General features: G+C 44.1%; 1 long non-coding RNA gene across 1 annotated transcript in view; it reads right to left on the reverse strand.

Moving 5' to 3' along the window:
* LOC135970694 (uncharacterized) overlaps positions 1–20,450 on the reverse strand; it is a 52,145-nt gene that overhangs the window by 17,629 nt on the left and 14,066 nt on the right. The window contains exon 3 of the long non-coding RNA XR_010586528.2: positions 8,153–8,362. This is a non-coding gene — a long non-coding RNA (uncharacterized lncRNA). The remainder of the gene's footprint in view (positions 1–8,152; positions 8,363–20,450) is intronic.

Consider the following 20,450-nt stretch of genomic DNA (forward strand, 5'->3'; position numbering starts at 1 on the left):
TTTGTTTTTGTTTTTGTTTGAGACAGGGTCTTGCTCTGTCACCCAGGCTGGAGTATGGTGGTACGATGTAGACTCACTATAACCTTCACCTCCTGGGCTCAAGTGATCCTCCCACCTCAGCCTCCCTGGTAGCTGGGACTACAGACACATGCCGGCACATCTGGCTAATTTTTTTTTTTTTTGTAGAGATGGGTTTTGCCATGTTGCCCAGGCTGGTCTCAAACTCCTGAGCTCAAGCAATCTGCCTGCCTTGGCCTCCCAAGGTGCTGGGATTACAAGCGTGAGCCACCACGCCCAGGCTTCTTCTCACAGTTTTTCTGTGCCAGACATTTCTGGCTCTCAGTTAGACAGTAGGAACCCAAATACCTGCCTCATTATAATTCCTTGGTCAAATCCTTCATTATCTCTGATCATTGTTTCTGAATCTATAAAATGGGATGTATTATCAGAATGCTTTGGTTAACATCAGAAACATAACAGAAAATAACTTATACAGCCACCCCAGGTTCATATCTTTCCATTTTAACAACTCCAGTGCAAAACAATCTTCTCTCTCCAGGAGAGATTCTTAGCAGCGCAAATGAACTCAGATGTTGCTATGGTTTGGATATGGTTTGTTTAGCCCTGCAAAGTCCCATGTTGTGATTTGATCCCCAGCGTTGGGGTTGGGGCCTAGTGGGAGGTGTTTTGGTCATGGGGGTGGATCCCTCATGAATGGCTTGGCACCATCCCCTTGGTGATGAGTGGCTTCTTGTTCTTAGTTCACTCAAGAGTTTACAAGAGCATGGCATCTCTCTTGCCCCCTCTCTCACCATGTGACACACCAGCTCTCCTTTTCTGTCATAACTAAAAGCTTCCTGGGGCCTCACCAGGACCCAAGGAGATGCAAGTGTCATGCTTATACAGCCTATGGAACCATGAGCCAAATAAACTTCTTTTCTTATAGGTTACCAGGCCTCATGTATTCCTTTATAGCAACACAAATAGACTAAGACACATGTCCATTCCTGAGACAATCACTGTGGCTGGTTGGCATCCATCCACATTTATAGTCAGACAGGAGGGGACACCACTATTGACGTCCCCACTGGCACTACAGAGTACAGTAGAATGGTTTTCTTCAAGGAAGGATGCTAGTGAATAAAAACATATGTACCATATAGATGTAATCTATTTCCTCTACCTCTGAAACCTCACATCATCTGCTGTCTATTGCTGCCTAACAAATTATCAGTGATTTAATGACTTAAATGAAAACTAATTGATCTCACAGTTTCTGTGTGTCAGGAGTCTAGGTACAGGTTAGTTGAGTCCTCTACTCAGGGTGTCACCAGGCTGAAACATGGTGTGGCTGGGGCTGTGATTTCATCTGAAGCTCATGGTCCTCTTGCCATGGCCATTCAGGTTGTGAGCAGAATTCAGTTCCTTGGAGTTGTAGAGATGAAGTCCCCACTTTCTTACTGGCCATTAGCCAGGGACCACTCTTAGCTCCAAGAGCCACTCTCATATGCTAACCATGAGCTCCTTTCATAGCAGTTCACAACCCGGCGGTTTCTTTCTTCCAGGCCAGGCCTGCTCTAATGTTTCTGTGGTGCTTCACCATCTTGCTAAAGGTCCAGCTGATTAGGGCAGGCTCACCCAGAACAATCTCCCTTTAGATTAACTGAAAGTCAAGTATTCCGTAGCCCAGTCATGGCAGTGATATCCCATTATAGTCACGAATCCTACCCACACTCCAGTGGAGGGAATTATATAAAGCATGTACACCAGTGGGTGGGAAACTTGAGTGTCGTTTTAAAGTTCTGACTTCCACAACCACTAATGGAAAGTAACTGAAAAGAAGAGGAGACAAACCCTCAAACAGAAGAGACAACAGTGGATGAGAGGTGTCAGCAGATCCGTATGCCTGCCAGAAAGGAGTGCTGAGAACCACAGACAATCTCAGGGTGTAAAGAAGCAAGGTATTGCTGAAGGCAGGGCTGATAAAAGGGTTCAAAATAGGCACAATCATTGAAAATCTATCTAAGACAAGCAGTGAGACCCTTTCAGGGTCCCCTTGCTCACCCTTGGCAGGTAGGCAAGAAGTCTCCTCACTGTCCCCAGAAATTTACTCTCTAAAGAAATCTGGCCAGGCGCAGTGGCTCACACCTGTAATCCCAGAACTTTGGGAGGCTGAGGCAGGCATCACAAGGTCAGGAGATTGAGACCATCCTGGTTAATACGGTGAAACCCTGTCTCTACTAAAAATACAAAAAATTAGCCAGGCGTGGTGGCACGTGCCTGTAGTCCCAGCTACTTGGGAGGCTGAGGCAGGAGAATCGCTTGAACCCGGGAGATGGAGGTTGCAGTGAGTCAAGATTGTGCTACTGCACTCCAGCCTGGGCAACAGAGTGAGACTCTCTTTCAAAAAAAAAAAGAAAGAAAAGAAAAGAAATCTGACCAGAACTTCTCTAGATAAGAACATTAGGTACATTCCAAGGGAGATGTTGTTAAGTGAATATCTACACGCAGCATCGTGAGACCCTGCACAAATCTCTTTCGTTGTCTTTCTGCCAGAAAGTTGGCAGTCAGGCTCCTATTCTTTAGGAAGAAAATTGGAGAGATCTTCTCTATAGAAAATGATCCTGGAAAATAAAATTTCTACAAGCTGACATTTGTGTATTATTCTGGTGTAAAAACCCTTGGCACATGATCACCCTGTTCTGAGGGCCACAGGTTGAAAAGCAGCACACACACACACACACACACACACACACCCCCCACCACCACCGCTTCCAATCAGCCCTTCACCGCTTTACCTGCCGTCAAGTGAAAATGATGTAGTCAAGACTGGCCTTGAGCAGGTCATAAAAGCAGCTATAATTTGCATGACTTCCACACGACCTACTCCTGCTGCGTGGCTGCCTTTCCTCAACTGATACTTATGGCCTCCAGTGTTCCTAATAGGTAATGGATTGAGGAAAAATAATTCAAGTATAGTTTTGTTTTCTCTGGGTTATTCTGTTTGTTTGTTCCCTTCCCCACTCTCCTCTATGACCACTCCTGAGTGGTGCCCAAAACGTTGCAGCCCTTCAGCTGGTGCCAGCAAATCAGCATATTGTATAAAGGAATTTGCAAACCATACTTGAATTATTTTTCCTCAATCCTTAGGAGGCTGAGGAGGGCAGATCACTTGAAGTCAGGAGTTCAAAACCAGCCTGGCCACATGGCGAAACCATATCTCTACCGAAAATACAAAAGTTAGCGGGGCTTGGTGGCGTGCACCTGTAGTCCCAGCTATTCTGATGCAGGAGGATCGCTTGAGCCCAGAAGGTGGAGGCTGCAGTGAACTGAGATTGCACCACGGCACTTCAGCCTGGGTAACAGCGCGAGACCCTGTCTCATAAAATAAAATAAAATAAAATAAAATAAGATAAAATAAAAGAAAGCTGTTATTTTCCTTACTGTTGCCTTTTGAATTCTGCTCACCATAAAATTAAGCCAAATACTTTTTGGGGGGGCAGCAAAAACTTGTCAGATTTATGAAATTCATTAACAGAGCAGAATTCTCAAAGGAAAGGTTTGGAGGCCTGCCACACCTTAGGCTTGACCAAAGCAGATGAAAACCTCAGCCCAGTAATGTTCTTAAATTCATAACTCAACTGGATTATAAATAATGGTGTCATTCTTTGGAAAGGCTATTTCTCAAACCCTCTAATGAAAAAGCTAGGAAATATTGCTATCAATTCATCCTTTCCTCTTCAAGCAAAGAGCATTCCTCCGCCTTGAACAGATGGGGCTCTGTGTGACAAATAGCAGTGTTCCAGGGAGCAGCGACGCACTGACATCTTGTACCCAGTGTTTATAAGCTGGGTTGTCCCTCTGCTTTCATTTCCTTTGACTAGACTGGAGCAGTGTTTAAGATTCAGACAATGGAACGGCAGGGGTTAGTCCCAGTCATCCTCACATTCCAGCCATTCTTTATGATAATGAGCAGGGTGAGTGCCTTCGAGGAAGGATTCCAGAGAAGGTAGGAGGTGCGGAGGAGGAAAGAACAGCAAAGCCTCTCTAGCCCGGCAGTGCCTTCATGCTCGCTGTATTACTAGTTCAGGTACTGAAGCTGCAGTTAATTGCTATTCCCAAGGGATTCAGCTGCTTTTTCCATTTACAGAGGCAGATATAACAAAGAGCATGTGAGTGCATGCGCGCACACACACACCACTGTTCCTGTTTTCCCAACTGCTTGTTGACTGGCTTCCGTGAAGCCCTCACCTTCCCCATCATTATCACAAAAAATACCAGTTATCACTGAGTGAGAAAATCATCCGTCTCTTAAGGAACAGACGGGGCGTTTGCTGTTCTAATGATTTCAACTGCACTGTATGGAGCTTAGAATACGATTAATGTTGCATCAATGTCCCCTTTGGCATGCTCTTGCAGATAAGAGCGAACTGCCCAGCTGTCTTCCAAACAAGATGGTCTATACTTGATGACAGTAAGCGGGAAAGAGCAAATTCATTTTAGAGCAAAGGGACAAGTTTACACTTCTCAACCTGCAATTTGTTCCTATGATATTGAAAATTCTTCATAGGTATTGCGGGTGGATTCGAAACCAATCACATTTACGTATTTCTGCATATAAACATCTTTGAGTGCACTTTTCCCTTCCGCCTCTATCTGACGCCTTATACAAAAAAACCGCCATTTAATGATGACTATTTTCCAGGTCCTTATTAAACGTACATGATCTTTAAACACTCAGTCCTCAGCAAATGTTTATTGAACTCCTATCACTTGTCAGCCAGGTTCTGAATGCTGGGGGTGGCGGATTCTTGCCCTCATGGAGCTTCCAGTCTGGTTACTTACCATGCCCAATTAGTATAGGATCCGAGTTGCAAGAGGTCTGGAGTTTATACTCTTAGGGGTGCTTATTAAGAAAGAGAACACAGGCCAGGCACGGTGGCTCACGCCTGTAATCCCAGCACTTTGGGAGGCTGAGGCGGGCGGATCACGAGGTCAGGACATCGAAACCATCCTGGCTAACACAGTGAAACCCTGTCTCTACTAAAAATAGAAAAAATTAGCCAAGCGTGGTGGCGGGCTCCTGTAGTCTCAGCTACTTGGGAGGCTACGGCAGGAGAATGGAGTGAACCCGGGAGTGGAGCTTGCAGTGAGCCGAGATCGTGCCACTGCACTCCAGCCTGGGAGACAGAGCAAGACTCCGTCTCAAGAAAAAAAAAAAAAAGGGGGGCTGGGCGCGGTGGCTCAAACCTGTAATCCCAGCACTTTGGGAGGCCGAGACGGGCGGATCACGAGTTCAGGAGATCGAGACCATCCTGGCTAACACGGTGAAACCCCGTCTCTACTAAAAAAAATACAAAAAAACTAGCCGGGCGAGGTGGTGGGCGCCTGTAGTCCCTGCTACTCGGGAGGCTGAGGCAGGAGAATGGCTTGAACGCGGGAGGCAGAGCTTGCAGTGAGCTGAGATCCAGCCACTGCACTCCGGCCACTGCACTCCAGCCTGGGTGACAGAGCGAGACTCCATCTCAAAAAAAAAAAAAAAAAAAAAGAAGAAGAAAAGAAAAGAAAGAGTACAGAAATTGCAAAAAACTGTAGAAGAGGCACATCTAAATGAAGGACCTGAGGCTTAAGCTTCAAATGTTTCACAGCAAATCCTTTGACGGCAAGGTAGGTAGGATTTTATCTCAGTTTTACAAATAAGAAAAGCTGGGGCTGGGCGTGGTAGCTCATGCCTGTAATCCCAGCACATTGGGAGACCGAGGCAGGTGGATTACTTGAGCCCAGGTGTTTGAGACCAGCCTGGGCAACATGACAAAACCTCATCTCTACAAAAAAATATAAAAAAGCCAGCCACGGTGGTGCACACCTGTAGTCCCAGTTACTCAGGAGGCTGAGATGGGAGGATCACTTGAGCTCAGGAGATGGAGGTTGCAGTGAGCCATGATTGTGCCATTGTACTCCAGCCTGGGCAATAGAGTGAGGTCCTATCTCAAAAAGAAAAAAAAAAAAAAGAAAAACTGATGTTGCCAGATGTGCAGTGGCACATGCTTGTAGTCTCAGCTATCTGGGAGGCTGAGGTGGAAGGATCACTTGAGCCCAGGAGTACAAATCTAGTTTGGGCAATACAGCAAGAGCTTGTGTCTAAAATAAATGAATGAATAAATATATTTTTAAAAATCTGATGTTTTCTTAGTAAATGGCTGATTAGGGGTCAATAAGACTCCGAAGCAAGCATTCCTCTGCTTGTCAAACCAAAGAAGTATAAATGGTAACCAGAGGGCATCCAGTTGGAAATAGCTCTTCCTCTAACCAGGGCACAGCTCAGATTACGTTGAAAAAACAACAGGCTGCCCAGACATCTCTGCTTCCATCTAAACCAGGGGACAATTTGCCCCTCAAAACATTTATTATAATCTCAGGCCTTGTTTTTCTTGGGGTTTAGGTCATTGCAATTTGTGTATTTTTGAATTTCATTGTAGTTGGATCTCGTCAAAAATTCCTATTTTGCTTTTTTTTGTGACTCTCCAGCTAAATAAGGAGGATGGATGGAGCAGGTTACCATTTCCCAAACCTTTCTGCATAGCGTTAGTCCTAAAGGATGTGCACCACTGTTACACAAAAAAAGAGATATGTGGACATATTAGCTAGGAAATGTTGGATGAATGAAAGTTAAAATTTTCAGGCTGGGTGCCATGGCTTACACCTGTAATCCCAACACTCTGAGAGGCCCGGGGGGGCAGATCACCTGAGGTCAGGAGTTCAAGACCAGCCTGGCTAATATGGTGAAACCCTGTTTCTACAAAAACTACATAAATTAGCCAGGTACGGTGGCAGGCGCCTGTAATCCCAGCTACTAGGAAGGCTGAGGCATGAGAACTGCTTGAACCAGGGAGGCGGAAGGTGCAGTGAGCCAAGATCACGCCACTGCACTCCAGCTTGGGTGACAGAGACTCTGTCTCAAAAAGAAAAAAAAAAAAAGACTTTCTTGGCTGGGTGCAGTGGCTCAAGCCTGTAATCCCAGCACTTTGGGAGGCGGAGGTGGGTGGATCACCTGAGGTCAGGAGTTCAAGATCAGCCTGACCAATATGATGAAACCCCATCTCTACCAAAAATACAGAAATTAGCTGGGCGTGGTGGCGGGCGCCTGTAATCCCAGCTACTCAGGAGGCTGAGACAAGAGAATTGCTTGAACCTGGGAGGTGGAGGTTGCAGTGAGATGAGATCCTGCCATTGCACTCCAGCCTGGGCAACAAGAGCGAAACTGTCTCAAAAACAAAACAAAACAAACAAACTTTCTTTACTACTGGTCTTTTAAAGGACATAATTTGCTAATATGCATTGTTGCTCTTCAAGAGGGAAATATGGTATGCAGCTTTTCCCAAACTCATTCTATTTATTTAAAAATTATTTATGGAGGCGGGATGCCATGGCTCAGACCTGCAATCCTAGCACTTTGGGAAGATCGTTTGAAGCCAGGAGTTTGAGACCAGCCTGTGCAACACAGGGAGGACAGGGGTTTGAGACCAGCCTGGCCAACATGGTGAAACCCCTTCTCTACTAAAAATACAAAAAATTAGCCAGGTGTGGTGGCACATGCCTGTAATCCCAGCTACTTGGGAGGCTGGGGCAGGAGAATGGCTTGAATCCGGGAGGCAGAAGTTGCAGTGAGCCGAAATCATGCCATTGCACTCCAGCCTGGACAAGAGCGAAACTCCGTAAGTTTACTAAATAAATAAACAAACAAATAAATAAATGTAGAGCTGCACATTATTTCAGCTGACACACCAAACTGGGATGGTCTATGAACAGATAGGAGCCTTTGAGCCAAGCCTAATAAAAGTTAGTGAGGTAGATTCAGCCTCTCCCTAAAAAAATTAGAGATCGTATAATTTTCTCCTCCCTAAATTCTTGTTCAGATCAACTCCACCCATATGTTGCTCACATACATCCTCCTCTATTCAGTGAAAGAGGCAGAAATATTTAATGATGAGAGATTAAATGTCTATAACTGACACATCAGGATCTAAATACTCAGTGTTAATCAGAGCTGTTAAGTAAAGCATTTAAAAATTCTTTTTTATACGAACACCTAATCAACAATGAAATGGACATGACTGTTCTAGCCCCAAAGACACTCAGAGGAAAGACTCACCGGCAGAAGTCGTCTCAGAGGCATTCCAAAACGTTTATACATCGTACACGCCACAACGTGAAAGAATTTGGTCAGACTGGAAGTCAACAGCTCTCTTGGGATGCATCACATGCTTGAAAGCTAATAACATTATCCCGGAACTCTGAGAAAGGATTAATAACTGAGCTTTAACACTCAGATAACACTGGTTTCTCCAGAATATCAGAAGCCCTGAAGATGGAGAGAGGAAGAACGTTTACCCTTAAATCATAGCTTTGGAAACACTGAACTTCTAGAGTAAAGGCAGGAAGGGTGCATATTTAACTAAATTCAAGGGTGTGTCTGCTCATCATTCTTCAGGGTGATGCATTAATCCTGCTTCACCTACCAACAAAAGTGTGATCTCAGCCTCTGGGAACAGTTCTTTGGGTACACCCTCTATGAAACTCAAATTGAAATTACCTCTTTGTGTTATTCATCAGGCACCAATTGCTCTTACCATGAATATTCCATTCATGCCTGCTATGTGACCACTGAAGTCTCAAAGTCCTAACTTACTGCCATACAGATGTAATGATCTGTGACTGCATATCTGTGGGTAAGAGGCAGGATACTATACTGAATTGAGCAAAAGAGCTATTCCTAACACACAATTGGAAAGTGAAGCAAAGATCCAACATACAACTGCTTTTGATGGGTGCGTAGGGAAACTACCAAACAATACATTTAATGGCTGTAAGAATGGGAAGCTCACATTAATTCAGCTCCTCCAAGAATCAGATGTCAAATCAGGACTATGTGCAGGAATTTTATTAGGGGAAGTGCCTGTGTGAGAGAAAATGGGAGAAAGCTGTGTAAGACTGGGAGAAACATCAGACCACCACGCAAACCTGATCCTAAGTGAAGGAGGAGGGAAAGTTGGGCAGAAGTGTCCTCAACTACTCTGCAGTCAAAAGAAGGCTCAGCAAGGCCAGTAGGTAGTCCTGAAGCCCAAGGCAGCTATGAAGCTATGAGAGGCATTCCCTGTCTTCCAGACCTGCCTTAATATCCCTGCTGCCCTCAGTCACGGGCTGGGAGTAGCAGCTTTTGAAAGGCCTCACCTCAGCAAAAACACTTCAGTAAATTTTAGAGCACAGCCGGCTCCTCACTCAATTACACGCCCCCAAACTTGGAGATCCGCAAGGCATAGTCCTGGAGCTGTCTTAAAGCTGCCTACAAATCAAAATGCCGCTAGTATTGAGAAGAGGGTGGTTTGAGTTTAGGATATCAATTAAATGTATGTAGGTTGTTGACTGAAACAAAACAAAACCAGAACCATTCTTTGGGAGAAAGTAAGAAGGTGAGCAGAGAAATGGTAGAATCTGTTTGTTACCCTAACCATAAGCACAGTTCACCAACACGCTAATCTGACCCATAAAAACAATCAAAACTAACACTCGGGGGACCAGGTGCAGTGGCTCCTGCCTGCAATCCCAGCACTTTGGGAGGCAACGGTGGGTGGACCACCCGAGGTCTGGAGTTTGAGACCAGCCTGGCCAATATGGCAAAACCCCATCTCTACTAAAAAACAACACAAAAGTTTGGCAGCATGGTGGCGCGCGCCTTTAATCACAGCTACTCAGAGGCTGAGGCACGAGAATCTCTTGAACCCAGGAGGTGGAGGTGGCAGTGAGCCGAGATCGTGCCACTGCACTCCAGCCTGGGCAACAGAGTGAGACTCCATCACAACAAATAAAACAAAAAACAAAACAAAACAAAAAAATCTGACGCTCAACACCTATTTCACTCTAAAATCAAGATTCGTTGACCAATACTGACAATAGTTATGGTTTGGACAGCAGCCTCAACATATGAAGAAGATTGGATTTTAGCAGATGTAGGATTTTTAAATATTTCCCCCAGAGAACAATTCATCCGTTGCATATATTGCTCTGAATGGAGTTTGAATAGATTTGTGCCAGAGTCTTGGATATATGCCTTTTTTTTTTATATGTAATACCAGACTAATAAAATACAGGTCAAAGTATCTGGCTGAGGCAGATCAGGAGAAACACCTAAAACCTACAGAAAAAGACCCAAGTCCAAATGGAAATTTACTACCCGATAAAGGTGGCATTTCTAATTAGTAGGAAAAAGATTGTTTAATAAATTGTGTTGGGACAACTGGTAGCCATCTAGAAAACAATGTTTGGATTCTTACCTGATATACTAGAATAAATTCAGAAAGGATTAAGGGTTTAAATGTTAAAATAAAAGTGCTAATGGGAGAATTTCAAAATCCTTTCTGCATGGTAAGGGACTTTCAAAATGTTAAACACACTTTGGGAGGCCAAGATGGGTGGATCACTTGAGCTCAGGAGTTTGAGACCACTCTGGGCAACATGGCAAAACTCTGTCTCTAACAAAAAATACAAAAATTAACCAGGCATGGTGATGGTGTGCGCCTGTAGTCTCAGCAACTTGACTGAGGCGGGAGGATGGATTGAGTCTGGAAGTTCAATGCAGTGAACCATGATCGCACCACTACACTCCAGCCTGGGCTACAGAATGAGACACAGTCGTTCACTTTGGCATTGTTTGTAATATCAAAATATTGTTAACTATCTAAATGTACATTCAATAAGGAACTAATTAAATAAACCCTAAAATATTATGTAGCCTTGCTGGCATGGCGGCTCACGCCTGTAATCCTAGCACCTTGGGAGGCCAAGACCAGTGGATTGCTTAAGCCCAGGAATTTGAGACCAGCCTGGGGCAAAGAGTGAGATCCCCATCTTTACTAAAAATACCAAAAATTAGCCAGGTGTGGTAGCACACTCCTGTAGTCCCAGCTACTCTGGAGACTGAGGTAGGAGAATCCGCTGAGCCTGGAAAGTCGAGGCTGCAGTGATCACGCCATTGCACTCCAGCATGGGCAACAGGAGTGAGACCTTGTCTAAAAAAACAAAAATGTATGCAGCTATAAACAAAGAATAAAGAAGCTCTTCATGTACTAACACAAAACAATATTTAAGGTTTAATGCAGTGGCTCATGCCTGTAATCCCAAGGCTATGAGTGGCCAAGACAGGAGGATCCCTTGAGGTCAGAATTTTGAGGCCAGTCTGCGCAACATAGCATGATCCCATCTCTACAAAAAAATTAAGAATTAGCCAGTTGTGGTGGCATGCACCTGTAGTCCTAGCTACTCAGGAAGCTGAGGCAGAAGGATTGCTTGAGCCCAGGAGTTTGAGGCTGCAGTGAGCTATGATTGTGCCACTGCACTCCTGCCTGAGTGACAGAGCAAGACTCTGTCTCTTAAAATTAAAAAAAACAAACAAACTTTAAGATATCTTATTAAGTGACAAAGCAAGGTGAAGAACAGTACAAATAATATGCTAAAATTTGGGTTAAAATAGTGTAAAGGGGGATATAAAGGTACAAATTTGTTTATATATGTAGAGAATATCTCTCAAAGGGAACATAAGAAAAAAGTAATATTTCTTGTCCACATTTTTCACTGAATATCACTTTTTCCTTTTGAATTTTGAATCACCTGAATTCAAAAAATAAAAATCTAAAAGTCTAAAAATTACGCGTCTTTCTGACTTGGTGCATGCTACTGCACCAAGTCAGTGAAAAGTGCATAGTGCACACCTAGGGAATATTCACTCAACATAAATTACCTTGGGTTGGCCACCCAGCTACTGACACAGACACTCTTCCCTCACTAAGTCTAAAGATTTAAAATTTGTAAATAAAGAAAACTGTCAGATATGCTGTATCTATCATCCTGGACAAACATACCTTCATAGTGATTTGCAATGTTCATTTATTTTTTATTTACTTATTTACTTTATTTTATTATTATTATTATTATTATTTTTTTTTTTTTTTTTTTGAGGTGGAGTCTTGCTCTGCCACCCAAGCTGGAGTACAATGGTGTGATCTCGGCTCACTGCAACCTCCGCCTCCTGGGTTCAGGTGATTCTCCTGCCTCAGCCTCCCGAGTAGCTGGGATTACAGGCGTCCGCCATCATGCCCAGCTAATTTGTGTATTTTTAGTAGAGACGGGGTTTTGCCATGTTGGCCAGGCTGGTCTCGAACTCCTGACCTCAAGTGATCCACCCGCTTCGGCCTCCCAAAGTGCTGGGATTACATGCATGAGCCACCGTGCCCAGCTTCATTTTATTTTTTTAGAGAAGGGTCTTGCTCTGTTGCCCAGGCAGGTCTCCAAAGGCATGATCATAGTTCACCACAGCCTCAAACTCTTGGACTAAAGCAACCCCCAACCTCAGCCTCCAGGGTAGTTAGGATCACAGGTGTGCACAACCACGACAGTTAATTTAAAAAAATATTTTAGGCCGGGTGCAGTGGCTCATGCCTGTAATACCAGCACTTCGGGAGGCTGATGCGGGCAGGTCACCTGAGGTCAGGAGTTGGAGACCAGCCTGGCAAATATGGTGAAACCCCGGCTCTACTAAAAATACAAAAATTAGCCAGGTGTGGTGGCATGCACCTGTAATCTAGCTACTGGGCAGGCTGAGGCAGGAGAATCACTTGCACCCAGGAGGTGGAGGTTGCAGTGAGCTGAGATTGCAACACTGTACTCCAGCCTTGGTGACAGAGTGAGACTCCATCTCAAAAATAAATAAATAAATACATACATAAATAAAATTTTTTAAGTAGAGAATGGCAGTTGGGGGCAGGGGGAGCTGAGGAGGTCTCACTGTTTCCCAGTCTAATCTCAAACTCCTGGCCTCAAGCATTCCTCCCACCTCGGCCTTCCAAAGTGCTGGAATTACAGGCATTTTATTTTTATTTTTATTTTTTGGAGACAGAGTCTTGCTCTGTCACCCAGGCTGGAGTGCAATGGCACAATCTCGGCTCACTGCAACCTCCGCCTCCCGGGTTCAAGCGATTCTCCCACCTTAGCCTCCCAAGTAGCTGGGACCACAGGTATGCGGCACCGCACCCGGCTAATTTTTGTATTTTTGGTAGAGACGGGGTTTCGCCATATTGGCTAGGCTGGTCTCGAACTCCCGACCTAAGGTGATCTGCCCGCCTCAGCCTCCCAAAGTGCTGGGATTACAGGCATGAGTCACTGTGCCCGACAGCAGCAGCAGCTGTTTTTAAAGTCCCGTGTATGGTTGCTAGTCTGCAGGCTCTCCTCATGGCCATGAGGCAGCAGCCTGCAACTGCTCCTCTTCCAGCTCTTTTGCCTCCTAGGCCAGGTGTGTGTGTTTAGCTCTGGGCGAGAGGCCCTGACTTCTGCAGGATACCCACACCAGGAAGGTCAGAGTCAACAAGAATGGACGTGGACTTTAGTCTCTCCTCATGGGGCTCCAGCTCATGCCAGTGGGTCCCAGCCAGCTCTTGCTCCCCAGCACCCCACATCCATCTTCTTTCCCAGCTCTTCACTCCCTGAACGTCAAGTTCCAGCACCACACACAAAAACAAGTCTTACAGAGCCTGCTTAATCACGTCCACAACTGTGGGAGGTCAAATCCCTGCAACAAATCTCTCTCTCTCTCTCTCTCTCTCTCTCTCTCTCTCTCTCTCTCTCTCTCTCACACACACACACACACACACACACACACACACACACACACACACACACAGAGGCATATACACAGTATGGCAAAAATCTCCCCTGGCTTTAACTGTCCCTGAGGTTCCCCCTCTACCCACCTTTGTAAAACATTCCCAAACTTTCCTCAAGTTGTCCTGACTTCAGGGGATCCTTGGTTTCATCTTTGAGATCCCCTGACTGATACAAAATTAGAGCAAAACCCACTCTATTCTATTCAGAATCCTCACCATCTTCCAATGATCAAGTCTTTATGTCTGGTCTCTTCTCTCCTTAGAGTGAGTTCTGGCCCAGGAGGCTCTTGAGTTTCACTTTCAAATACATGTTTTTAAGGCTGGTTCTAATAGACTCTCAGAAAACATTTTAGATGTGCCTGTACTCCAATGGTGGCCAGAGTAATGCTGTGACTAAATTCAAATCTGCACTAGAGTTAAATCTATGCAAAGTGCCTGCTGCTGAAGTCGGTCATGAGAAAGCATTCTTCCGTTAGCAGCGTTCTCAGAGACAACATGACCTGAGACACATCGAACCCAAATAGTAACATACAGCTCTGTATGGGATCCTCTCGTTACTATGAGAGCCACAAATGAAGCAATCTCGATCCTGATTTGTTGGATTCATGCAATTCCTACAATTTGTAGGAATTATTCATTCACGTAAGTAATTTGTAAATTTAACTCACATATTTTTTTTAAATCAACTGGTAAAGATATTCAGATTACAGTTAATTTAAATGGATAAGATCAATTTTTATTACAATTTTTAAAGAAACACTAAGAAACAAACTTACTTTTTTAAAACCTAAAAGTACATTTTGAGATTAAGAATAAATGTAAGTAAAACATTTTGTATTATTTTAACTTGATTTCTTTATCGTGCTCATGCTCATGTGTTAAATACCAACATTGTGTCTGATTATGAATTATTGTCAACATTCACTGAAAAACTTAATTTGCTTTTCACTAGGCTTACAAACAATCTACTTCAGGTTCAGTGAGTATTATTTTCACTTGCAACATGCATCTGTTTCTTTTGTGAGAAATTACTTATTGGTATGCGGCATTAGAGTTTCTCTTTAAAAAATTTGTTTGTACAATGAGAACACTCGGACACAGGGTGGGGAACATCACACACTGGGGCCTGTCGTAGGGTGGGGGCGGGCAGGGATAGCATTAGGAGATATATCTAATGTAAATAACGAGTTAATGGGTGCAGCACACCAACATGGCACATATATACATATGTAACAAACCTACACGTTGTGCACATGTACCCTAGAATTAAAGTATAATTTTTTAAAATTGTTTTTAAATTGTCCAGACTGGAGTGTAGTGGTACGATCACGGCTCACTGCAGCCTCAACCTCCTGGGCTCAAGCAACCCTCCAACTTCAGCCTCCTGAGTAGCTGAAAACACAGGCATGCACCACCACACATTTTTTAATTTTTTTGTAGAGACAGGGTCTCACTATGTTGCCCAGGATAGTCTCAAACTCCTGGGCTCAAGCAGTAGCCCCACTTTGCCCCCAAAGTGCTGGGATTACAGGTATGAGCCACCACGCCCAGCCTTAAAATTGTTATTTGTACTTATTTTTATTTTTTTTAAACTGCATTATAAAATATTTTTAAACATTCATAAATCAAAAGAATATTATAGGGCTGGGTGTATAATATTTGGGAGGCCGAGGCGGGCAGATCACTTGAGGTCAAGAGTTTGAGACCAGCCTGGCCAACATGGTGAAACCCCGTCTCTACTAAAAATGCAAAACATTAGTCGGGCATGGTGCTGCATGCCTGTAATCCCAGCTACTCGGGAGGCTGAGACAGGAGAATCACTTGATCCCGGGAGGCAGAGGTTGCAGTGAGCCGAGATCGTGCTGCTGCACTGCAGCCTGGGCAACAGAGTAAAACTCTCTCTCTCTCAAAAAAAAAAAAAAAAAAAAAAAAAAATATATATATATATATATATATACACACACACACACACACACATATATATATATAAAAGAAACTCCAAAATAACAATCACTTACATTAATAATTGACATTTAGCTGCTTTTACATAATCTTTTTTTTTTTTTTTGAGACAGAGTTTCACTCTTTCACCCAGGCTGGAGTGAAGTGGTGTGATCTCAGCTCACTGCAACCTCCACCCACCAGGTTCAAGCAATTCTCCTGCCTCAGCCTCCTGAGTACCTGAGATTACAGGCGCCACCACCACATCTGGCTAATTTCTGTACTTTTAGTAGAGATAGGGTTTCACCATGTTGGCCAGGCTGGTCTCGAACTCCTGACCACAGGTGATCTGCCCGCCTTGGCCTCCCAAAGTGCTGGGATTACAGACATGAGCCACCACGCCCAGCCAAGTTTTTATTAAAAGCTCTTCCAGGGCCAGGTGTGGTGGCCCACGCCTGTAATCTCAGCACTCTGGGAGGCCCAGGTGGGAGGATCCCTTGAGTCAGGAGTTCAAGACCAGCCCAGGCAAGATAGTGAGCCCTTGTCTCTATTTTTTAAAATATTTTTTTTAAATATTAAAATAACATCTTTAAAAAGCTCTTATGGGAAAATTTGTTGTCATTCTTCTCTCTTCAAATATATTAAGATATTTTGACCTTTTATAATAATGATTGCATGGACTGTGGAGGATAAACACACACACACAGACACATACATAGCTAAGGCTTTTTTAAGGTCAATTAAGTGGCCGAACTTTTTTTAGGTCTTTTTGAGAAAGCATTCACGTAACAACCAAGGTTCTCCATAGCCTTATAAACACTGCCTTACAATCTATTTTTGGAAACACATCTGTTTGCCGCCATTACAGAACATTCCTCCCTTTACAAAAATGTAGGATTTCCTTGTTCAAAACGGAACAGTCATTTTTAGAGGAATATTTCTTCCACTTGTCTCAGAATTTTGCCAAGGTCTTCAGGAAATGCTTTTTAAAATTCCAAAGCGATACCTGCAGTGCTACCTGGAAAGCAGAGCCAGTGAGCAGGGAAATAAACCGTCTATCAGCAAGTGCTTCATGTGGAAACTGGACCTCCTCCTAGCTCACATGAAGGCGCTTTCCCTGGAGAAAGATTTTGCAGGTTATTGCTTTCCTTTCATTTTGAAGACTTTCTGGGAGACAACTGTACTCGGTGCAGGCAAAGATCTGTAAGAAGTATTTAATGAGGGCCTAGGAGGTCAGGAATCAGTTCAAAAGAGCAGACTTACATGCTGAACCTTAAATCATGAATTTTGAATCCTGAATCCTGAAGCAAAAAGGGCCTTTTCATTTCCAGGAATTGATGCTTTAATTAGTCACAGCTGCCTTAAACTCCAAGCAGGATTAGTTTGTTATTTTCCCTAGTTATCTGTCTTCATATTAACGTGACTAAAAGAAAAACATCTTTTTTTTTTCAGCCAGGCGCAGTGGCTCACACCCATAATCCCAACACTTTGGGAGGCCGAGGCGGGGGGGGGATCACTTGAGGTCAGAAGTTTGAGACCAGCCTGGCCAACATGGCAAAACCCCATCTCTAATTAAACTACAAAAATTAGCTGGGCATGGTGGCGGGCGCCTGTAATTCCAGCTAATTGGGAGGCTGAGGCAGGACAATCACTTGAACCCGGGAGGCAGAGGTTGTTGTGAGCTGAGATCGTGCCACTGCATTCCAGCCTGGGCGACAGAGTGAAACTGTGTCTCAAAAAAGAAAAAGAAAAGAAATACATTTTTTAAAAACTCCTTTACTGACAAGAGCACTGCCACGCCCGCACATCCCCAGTGAGGCCGGAGGGAGGCAGGAGTCAGAGATGAGCAGGGTGCACTTATATCCTCAGTGGCGTGGAACAAAGACACACTAGAGTCTGACAGATTGGGAACCACAGGAAGAATCCACTGGGGCCTTTCTCCACCAGGTTCCACATGAGAATTAAGCCCTGATGCCCCATGGCATCCATTGTTCTAACGAATTAACTTCTCTCCTGTGCATTCAGAGTGGTGCTCATTACGTACCAACCTCAGAAAAAATGAAAAGAGTCGCTCACATCATTTTCAGTGTTCTGGAATTCAGAAGAGGAGCCTGAGCTGCGGAAGTCTTCAGAGCATCACGTGCGAAGGGCTGGGTAGAAAGCCTGGCAGAGACTCAGAAGCAAAATGTTGAGAGTTGACACTGAGTCGATTGCTTCGGTTCTCTAGGTCTGCAACCTCATGGGAAAGGAGTCTTTAAAGAAACACCTTGACATCCATGAGCCCATTGCCCACAACCCCTCCAACTTGGTCACCCTAACCTCGGGCTCTAAGCCCTATTCTGACTGAATTAAGCCCAGCTAATTTTTTTTTTTTTTTTTGGTAGAGACGAGGTTTCAGCCTGTTGCCCAAGCTGGTCTCAAACTCCTGAGCTCAAGCCATCCGCCCGCTGAAGCCTCCCAAAGTGTGGGGATTACAGGCCTAAACCACCGTCCCTGGCCATGGTGAGTATTGGGGGGTGGGTGGGTAAGGAGGGGAGTGAGAGGGCATAGAACCAACTTTTTCTGGTTTTTTTGTTTTGTTTGAGATGGAGTCTCACTCTGTAGTGGCACGATCTTGGCTCACTGCAACCTCCACCTCACAGGTTCAAGCCATTCTCCTGCCTCAGCCTCCTGAGTAGCTGGGACTACAGGTGTGTGCCACCACACACTGCTCATTTTTATATATTTTTTATTTTATTTTATTTCATTTTTTTGAGACGGAGTTTTGCTCTTATCACCTAGACTGGAGTGCTGTGGCACGATCTTGGCTCACTGCAACCTCTGCCTCCCGGGTTCAAGCAATTCTTCTGCCTCAGCCTCCCAAGTAGCTGGGATTACAGGTGGCCACCACCACACTTGGTTAATTTTTGTATTTTTAGTAGAGATGGGGTCTCACCGTGTTGGCCAGGCTGGTCTCAAACTCCTAACCTCAGGTGATCCACCCGCCTTGGCCTCCCAAAGTGCTGGGATTACAGGCATGAACCACCGGGCCCAGCGTATATTTTTAGTAGAGACGGGGTTTCACCGTGTTAGCCAGGCTGGTCTTAAACTTGTGACCTCAGGTGATCTGCCCACCTGCGCCTCCCAAAGTTCTGGGATTACAGGTATAAGTCACCGTGCCTGGCCTGTATTTTGTATTGTATGTTTTCTTCAACATGTAACCAATCAGTATCTTGTCAATGTAGTCAGCTGATCAACTGACAAAAAAAGAAATGAAAAGAAAAAAGAAAAAACTTGTGATCATGCCGGGGAGCGGGTGAAGCCTATTTAGATACTCTCCTTCAAAGCAGCCACCTTGGGAGGCAACTCACACAGCAGTGACGGCATCTCCGCACTGGGGGGCTCTTCTTTTAGATCACCTTCGCTGCCCTGAGAGCAAGGCAGTGTGGTTTATTTTCATGCATACCTTGATTTTGGACCAACCCATATTTCCCAGCTGATTCACTCATCTTACTGCCAGACTTAACTGCAAATGACTTTAAATTACTTATGCAGGCCAGGCCTGGTGGCTCACACTTGTAATTCCACCACTTTGGGAGGCTGAACCAGGTGGATCACTTGAGGCCAGGAGTTTGAGACCAGCCTGGTCAACATGGTGAAACCCTGTCTCTACTAACAGTACAAAAATTAGTCAGGCATGGTGGTGCACACCTGTAACCCCAGCTGAGGCTGAGGCAGGAGAATCGCTTGAAACTGGGAGGCGGAGGTTGCAATGAGCCAAGATCAAACCACTGCACTCCAGCCTGGGTGACAGAGTGACAAAGTGAGACTCTCTCAAAAAAAAAAAAAAAAAAAAAAAATTACTTATGCAATGAAGCCAGTCTTTCTTGATTTGTTACTGACCGGCTATGTGACTTTAGTGATGCCTTATCATTTATCTGTCTAAGGCAAAACAATTGGATTAAATAATCTCTAAGATTCCCTCCAACTTGAAAATACCAGGACTAGGTGATGGATGAAGACCTGCCAGTGCTGAGAATGCTTACCAGAACGTGTCATAGGCTCTGAAGGAAAAAAAAATAGGGAACATCACAGTAATCCATGCATATACTTCCCTGCTGAGTATTTTGACGAGAACAGAGACCCAATTATTCAATTAATTCATTCAGTGAAACTTCCATTGAGAAGGTACTAGATGTCAAGTTCTGTGCCATGGATTGGAGATATTCAGATGAGCAAAGGAAGTTTCCTACCATCTTCAACAACAGTAATAATAAAATGAATACTTTTTACTGGGTTCCTTCCATGTGCCTGCCACTGTATGCACTTGAATTTTTTTCCCCCAGCTTTATTGAGGTATAATTCACAAATTAAAATTCAAGATATACATATTATGTAATGATTACCATAATCAGATTAACACATCCATTACCACATATAATTACCATTGTGTGTGAATATATGTGTGTGTGGTGAGTACACTTTAAGATCTGCTCGCTTAGAAAATTTAAGGTAAACACTACAGCGTTATTAACTATAGCGACCATGCTATTCATCAGGCCCTCAGAACTTATTCATCTTTATAACTGAAAGTTTGTACCCTTTGACTGAATATGGAAACCTAAGTGTCCATCGATGGATGAATGGATCCATCTATTTCTCCTAGCCTCAGGCCCTTGGCAACCACCATTTGACTCTGCTTTTATGAATTTGACTTTTTAATTTTTTAGTTTTTATTTTATGTATTTTTTGAGACAGGATCTGGCTCTGTCGCCCAGGATGGAGTGCAGTGACTTAATCGTGGCTCACTGAAACCTC

The sequence above is a fragment of the Macaca fascicularis genome, chromosome 4 (genome assembly GCF_037993035.2).
Source record: "Macaca fascicularis isolate 582-1 chromosome 4, T2T-MFA8v1.1".
NCBI lineage: Eukaryota > Metazoa > Chordata > Mammalia > Primates > Cercopithecidae > Macaca > Macaca fascicularis.